Source organism: Dama dama, chromosome 4, assembly GCF_033118175.1.
Source record: "Dama dama isolate Ldn47 chromosome 4, ASM3311817v1, whole genome shotgun sequence".
NCBI lineage: Eukaryota > Metazoa > Chordata > Mammalia > Artiodactyla > Cervidae > Dama > Dama dama.
This window is the reverse complement of record NC_083684.1, coordinates 65,315,260-65,322,646: the sequence shown is the minus strand read 5'-3', so window position 1 is coordinate 65,322,646 and position 7,387 is coordinate 65,315,260. Positions and strand designations below refer to the sequence as shown.

At 41.6% G+C, this 7,387-nt stretch overlaps 1 pseudogene; it reads left to right on the top strand.

The window, feature by feature from the left end:
* Nucleotides 1–5,561: 5,561 nt before the first annotated feature.
* LOC133054769 (glutaredoxin-1-like) lies at nt 5,562–5,880 on the top strand (annotated as a pseudogene).
* Nucleotides 5,881–7,387: the final 1,507 nt, after the last annotated feature.

The following is a 7,387-nucleotide window of genomic DNA, read 5'->3' as shown; positions in this document are numbered from 1 at the left end:
GGGAGAGTAAAGTCTGCAAGTCTCCCTTTGGATGAGATCAAAAGATCCCATTAACTGGGTAACCTCGGTCCTGGAAAGTTCAGTTCTCAGAAGAATGTGTCCATCTATCTTCTGCTGACTTAGATGGACAAGGAGAAAGGAGGAGAAAGATGGACATGGAGAAAGATGGACATGAAGAAAGGTGCTTCTCACAGAGGCGGAGCCATGGGGCAGTTGGTCAGTAACTTACACGCTGCAGGTGCTGTCTGGGCTGAGATTTGGCCCCTTGGGTAACTCGGGGTACAGAGAAGCAGCTCCTGAATATAGTGGGCAGTCTCCTCACCCTTGGGTTCCCTTGACTCTGGGCTAGTGGCCTTGGCTGGAGCAGCGGCTGAGACAGGCTTTGCTGCTCACATCTCTAGAGCAGTAGTTAGCTATCCAGAAGTCATGGTCCTGTGTCGCATTTCACTGTGCAGTTTAGTCAGGATTTGTGCTTACAGCTTTAGATGCTATCCCTTCTGAGTAGTCTCAGCCAGGTGTGAGTGGCTGAGAAACTGTCCCAGTGGAATAGTACAGAGGGTGTGTCCAGTGCCATTGACAGGGAGCTTTCAGGAGCTAGTCTAGATGCAAATTGGAAGTAAAAGGTCAGGGGAGGAGGGAAAATCGTGGAAGTTGATTCCCTTTAGTATCCTTGTGCAGGATGCTGAGAATACCTGATAAGAGGCATTTATCCAGCATGGACACAGATCTTTAAATGATGTGGGTTTTTTTTCTATTTCTAGAACATATAGTCCCCTGGTTATAGATTATGGGCATCTGATCTGCATCCAAAGAAAGATTACACTGCTGAGCTTCAGACCCAAGCCTAGAATATCTTCCTAACAACTCAATTAAGCTTTACAAAAATATGACAAAAGCGCAATTTAAAAAGTGAGTTTTAGACAGTAGATACTGATCTCAGCCAAACTAAAATTTAATATCTATTAAAACACTATTCCTTTCTTCTTAAATCACCCTAATTTTCCCGAATGTAGCCAAGATAAGATTAATTTGTTTGTAAAATGAATCTGATTAATTGACAACATAGGCTTGTAAAATTTGTCCAGGAAAGTGAGTGTCTTGATCACTAAAAATTGTACAAAGCATACCCCAAGTGAAAACCAGATTTTAAAAATATGTATTTATTTAATTTGGCTGTGCTGGGTCTGCACTGCTGCTCGGACTTTCTCTATTTGCTGCAGGCAGGGGCTACTGTTTGCTGAGGTGCCCTGGCTTCTCACTGCGGTGGCTTCTCTTTTGCAGAGCACGGGCTCTAGGGCGCACCGGCTTCAGTAGTCCTGGCTCCTGGGCTCTAGAGCACAGGCTCAGTAGTTGGGTCGCAGGGGCTTACTTGCTTCACAGCATGTGGGATCTTCTCAGATCATGGATCGAACCCACGTCTCCTGCATTGGTAAGGGGATTCTTTACTGCCGGGCGTCCAGGAAAGTCCATGAGTTAATTTTCTTGCTGACAAAGTTTACAACAAATATACTTACTGACATTGAGTAAACCTGGGCACCATAAAAACGTGCTTAATAGTGATGTTTCACACCGAGGAAGCCAGATCTGAAAGAGACACGTGCACCCCAGTACTCATCACAGCACTGTTTATAATAGCCAGGACATGGAGGCAACCTAGATGCCCATCAGCAGACGAATGGATGAGGAAGCTACGCTACATATACACAGTGGAATATTACTTGGCCATTAAAAAGAATACATATGAATCAGTTCTAATGAGATGGATGAAACTGGAGCCATTATACAGAGTGAAGTAAGCCATAAACATAAACAACAATACAGAATACTAACTGATATGTGTGGAATTTTAAAAGATGGTAGCGATAATCGTATATGCAGGACCGAAAAAGAGACACAGAAGTATATAACAGACTTTTGGACTCTGTGGGAGAAGGCGAGGGTGGGATGATCTGAGAGAATAGCATTGAAACATGTATATTATCAAGTGTGAAACAGATCCCCAGCCCAGGTTGGATGCATGAGACAAGTGCTCAGGGCTGGTGCACTGGGAAGACCCAGAGGGATGGGATGGGGAGGGAGGTGGGAGGGGGCATCAGGATGGGGAACACATGTAAATCCATGGCTGATTCATGTCAATGTATGGCAAAAACCACTACAATACTGTAAAGTGATTAGCCTCCAACTAATAAAAATAAATGAAAAAAAAGTGATGTGTTTAAATGACATGTCTCTGTTAAATAACAAGCAAACAACAAACTTTAATGCCAGATGTTAATTTAATACTAAATGTTTCTTGAGTCATACGAATCTGAAATCCATTTAGCTTAGTTTCTGTCATATTTAGAAATGTTTACTTTGTAAGCACTTTTTAAAAAGGCAGTTAAATAGAGCTCACCTACAAATTAACCTGAGCAATACATATATCGCAATAGAGATCTCATAGTTCCATTTTAAAGCTTAGTCATAAAACAAGCATTGCAATGCAAAGCTCACCAGCTTAGAGATCTTTGAGGACTTCCCTGGTGGTCCAGTAACTAAGACTCCATGCTTCCAATGCAGGGGGCCTAGGTTTCCTTCCGGGACAGGAAACTAAATCCCACTTGCCACAACTAAGAGTCAGTGAAGCCAAATAAATCAGGGTTAGACTTAGAACATAGCAGAAAAGTCCCCAAATTAAGAAGGTAGATTGTCAAATCCTGTGAGCAGCACTCAGACAGTAAAATTTCTTCCTTCTCACATACCACCTACCCTGTCTCCTGCGCTAGCAACAAGATCCTTTCTGTGTCTCTAGACATCTATACCATCTTTCTATGGCAGCCTGTGCTGACTGAAAAAAAAAAAAAAAAAGATAGGAAACTTGTGAGGATTACAAGCAGAGGGGGAGAGGGTGCCGACCAGAGTAATTAGTGGGCTACAGTTTTATAATAAAAGGAGAAGTGGGGAGGGGGAGAATGTCCTTATCTGTCTCTTCTGCTTCCTCTTCTTGAGTTGTTCAGTTGCTCAAGTTGCTCTTTGCGACCCCGTGGACTGCAGCACACCAGGCTTCCCTGTCCTTCACCATCTCCCAGAGCTTGCTCAAACTCATGTCCATTAAGTCAGTGATGCCATCCAACCATCTCATCCTCTGCCCCCTTCTCCTCCTGCCTTCAATCTTTCCCAGCATCAGGGTCTTTTATGATGAGTCAGTTCTTTGCATCAGGTGGCCAAAATATTGAAGCTTCAGCTTCAGTCTTTCCAATGAATATTCCAGGTTGATCTGCTTTAAGATTGACTGGTTTGGTCTCCTTGCTGTCCTAGGGACTCTCAAGAGTCTTCTCTGACACCATCACTCAAAAGCATCAATTCTTCAAGTCTCAGCCTTCTTTATGGCCCAACTCTCACATCCATACATGAGTACTGGAAAAACCATAGCTTTGACTAGACAAACTTTGTGGGCAAAGTAGTGTCTGTTCTTTTTAATATGCTGTCTATGTTGGTCATAGTTTTTCTTCCAAGGAGCAAGTGTCTTTTAATTTCATGGCTGCAGTCACCTTCTGCAGTGATTCTGGAGCCTAAGAAAATAAAGTCTCTCACAGTTTCCATTGTTTCCCCATCTATTTGCCATGAAGTGATGGGACCGGATGCCATGATCTTAGTTTTTGAATGCTGAATTTTTTTTTTCAATGTTGAATTTTAAGCCAGCTTTTTACTCTTTCACTTCAGTTTCTCTGCACTTTCTGCCTTAAGGGTGGTGTCACTTATTGATGTTTCTTCCAGCAATCTTGATTCCAGCTTGGGCTTCATCCAGCCTGGTATTTTGCATGATGTACTCTGAAGCTAAGGAAAATAAGCAGAGTGACAATATACAGCCTTGACATACTCCTTTGTACTCCTTTCTCAATTTGGAACCAGTCCATTGTTCCATGTTTCATTCTAACTGTTGCTTCTTGACCTGCCTACAGATTTCTTGGGAAGCAGGTAAGGTGGTCTGGTATTCCCATCTCTTTAAGAATTTTCCAAAATTTGTTGTGATCCACACAGTAAAAGGCTTTAGTGCAGTCAGTGACGCAGAAATAGATGTTTTTCTGACATTCTCTTGCTTTTTGGATGTTAGCAATTTGATCTCTGGCTCCTCTGCCTTTTCTAAATCCAGCTTGTATGTCTGGAAGTTCTTGGTTCATGTACTGTTGAAGCCTAGCTTGGAGAATTTTGAGCATTACTTTGCTAGCAGCAACACTATGAAAAGGCAGAAAGATATGACACTGAAAGCTGAACTCCCCAGGTTGGTAGATGCCCAGTGTGCTACTGGAAGAGAGCAGAGAAATACCTCCAAAGGTGTGAAGAGGCCAAGCCAAAGCAAAAACAACGCCCAGTTAGGGATGTCTCTGGTGGTGGAAGTAAAGTCCAATGCTGTAAAGAACAGTATTGTGTAGGAACCTGGAATGTTAGGTCCATGAATCAAGGTAAATGGGAAGTGGTCAAAGAGGAGATGGCAAGAGTGAACATCAACTTTCTAGGAATCAGTGACCTAAAATGGACCAGAATGGGTGAATTTAATCCAGGTGATCATCATATTTACTACTGTGGGCAAGAATCCCTTAGAAGAAATGGAGTAGCTATCATAGTCAACAAAAGAGTCCAAAATGCACTACTTGGATGCAGTCTCAAAAACGACACAATGATCTCTGTTCGTTTCCAAGGCAAACCATTCAATACCACAGTAATCCAAGTCTATGCCCCAAGCACTAATGCCAAAGAAGCTGAAGTTGAACATTTCTATGAAGACCTACAGATTTCAGAGAACTAACACCAAAAAAAGATGTCCTTTTCATCATAGGGGACTGGAATGCCAAAGTAGGAAGTCAAGAGATACCTGGAGTAACAGGCAAGTCTGGCCTTGGAGTACAGATTGAAGAAGGCAACAAACAGTTGCCAACTAACAGAGCAAAGCTAACATTTTGTTAAGAGAACACACTGGTCATAGCAAACACCTGTCAGCTACAAGTGGCATTTACCAAGAGCAATGCCAGTGACTGAGCAACAAAGGCATTTGCCACCTGCCTCTACGGAGACTGAACCCCATGCTGCTATAGCTGCTGACCTTCAACAACTGTGGAGTGAGGCACTCCATGCTCCAGGGAATCCGGTGAGACAGGTCTTTAGATAGCTGGTTTTTTTCCCCTAATGTTTCTAGGAACAGATTTTATGGTCTCAATCATTGCATCTCCTCCTATCTAGACAAGCACTAAATCCTTTTATGGTGACACCATATCCTCATGGCTAACAAAAAACCTTTTGTACAATAAGTGCTTCATGTTATCGAACTTCCCCTTCACCAAAACCTTCTATACTGACCTTCCCCACTGCCGCTTTGAAGCAGTCTCTCAGAGCTATCTGAGATGCCGCCTCCCAGGCTACAGTCCTCATTTTGCCCTCATTTTGTTTGATGCCATCCTAAAATGTTCTCTCTAAGAAAGCAAAGGTTTTAGAAATTATCACTGGTATCTATGCTCACCAATCTAAAAAATGCTAATATAAAAGTCAGTCCTTGGCAGTCAAGGTGTCCTCCTGGGGGAGGCAGCATGGCTCAAGCATTCGTGAACAGCAACATCCAGTCTGGGAAGGTGGTTGTGTTCATCAAGCCCACCTGCCCCTACGGCAGAAGGACTCAGGAGCTCCTCAGCCAACTGCTTCAAACAAGGGCGTTTGGAATTTGTCAACATCACAGCCAACGGCGACACCAATGAGATTCAAGATTACTTGCAACAGCTCACAGGAGCCAGAATGGTACCTCCGGTCTTCATCGGTAAAGAGTGCATAGGTGGATGCACTGATCTAGTAACTATGCATGAGAGAGGGGAACTGTTGACACGGCTAAAGCAAATTGGAGCTCTGCAATAATTACAGAGCAGATCCAGGCTGATATCCCCCTTGAAGACTGGGTGGCACTGCCGATAATGCCGGCAGTTCCTGGACGATGGACCTGGGGAAACTTTACCCAGTTACAGCAACTGTTTACTTAAAATTCTGAAATATGTTAATCTCAGTAAAAAGGGACGGGCATTTTGGGAGGCCAAAAACAGCTTCTTCTGATTCAGTATTAAAAATGGACGAACTTGTAAAAAAAAAAAAAAAAAAAAGTCAATTCTTGGTTTCCTAATGTAAGTAGGAACTGTGTTTTCGGTAAAGAAGCTATGGGGAATAGAATTGCATTTTGTGAGGGGAAAAGGAGTAAGGCTGACCTACAGGTGGCTTCTTAGGATGGAAAAACAAAGTAATGGGTACAGAAAGTGATAAGGTTTGTGAAAAGTGAGCCATGAGAAGTGAGCTTTGTACATGGTTTAAAATAAGTGTAAAATAAATTTAATTAAGTTTGCCTTTTAATAATGTAAAACTTATTTAGCTTTGAGTTTCACTTTTCTGTCTGTTGCAAAACTTGACTTTAGCTTTTCTGTCTATTAAGATGACACCTTTCTTCAGATGGTGAACTGCCTTTGATAACAGATTTAAGTTTCTTTATCTCTTAAATGATTTGTTCTGAAATCTTTTATTGTTACTTTGGCTATATGAAGAACGATTGTTTCACAATGACCTATAATCCTATCTGACCGAGTGTTCTAAACCTTTTTGATACTTGTTGACAAAACTTCCTAAGTCATTGTAATGAAGAACTTTATTTCTAGCTAACTTTGCCATGCTTCAGAGGGCCCCTGAAATACCCCAAAGAGACATGTTACACTAACTAGGCTGATTTTCTATACATAATGACATGGGAAGTATTGTCAAGTGAGTAATAAGTCTCAGGTTCTATTGTATGGTAAATGTTACTAATACAGATATCATAGAAACTACATGGTGTTCCTAAAACTTTGATATGTTTGGGTAAAATGTTATCAGGCATAATTCTAATTACTACCTCAAAATATTGTCATAGCACTAATCAAGTTTCTCAAAAATACTTGCTCTTCGAGAAGATTTATAGAAAGGAGTTTCAGGTAAATATCAACTTTCTGAACTGGGTAAGGATTCTAATGAAAAACCTGATGACTTCACAAAGCTTAACAGAAGGACTGAAGAATATGCTTATAACTTTTATGGTTTGCATCTGAAAAATCACTTGCTTGAATATGTGTTTTCCAGGTGTAAGGAAAAAGAACCTTCCCCTGAAAGTAATTATGACAGTAATTTGGTAAAATTATATTTTATACACAAATAGAAACGTTTCTCTTTTCTCCCTATCTGAACCCTTCTGGAATGCAAAAGTAGGAAATCCAGAAACACCTGGAGTAACAGGCAAATTTGGCCTTGGAGTACAGAATGAAGCAGGGCAAAGGCTAACAGAGTTCTGCCAAGAGAACGCACTGGTCATAGCAAACACCCTCTTCCAACAACACAAGAGAAGACTCTA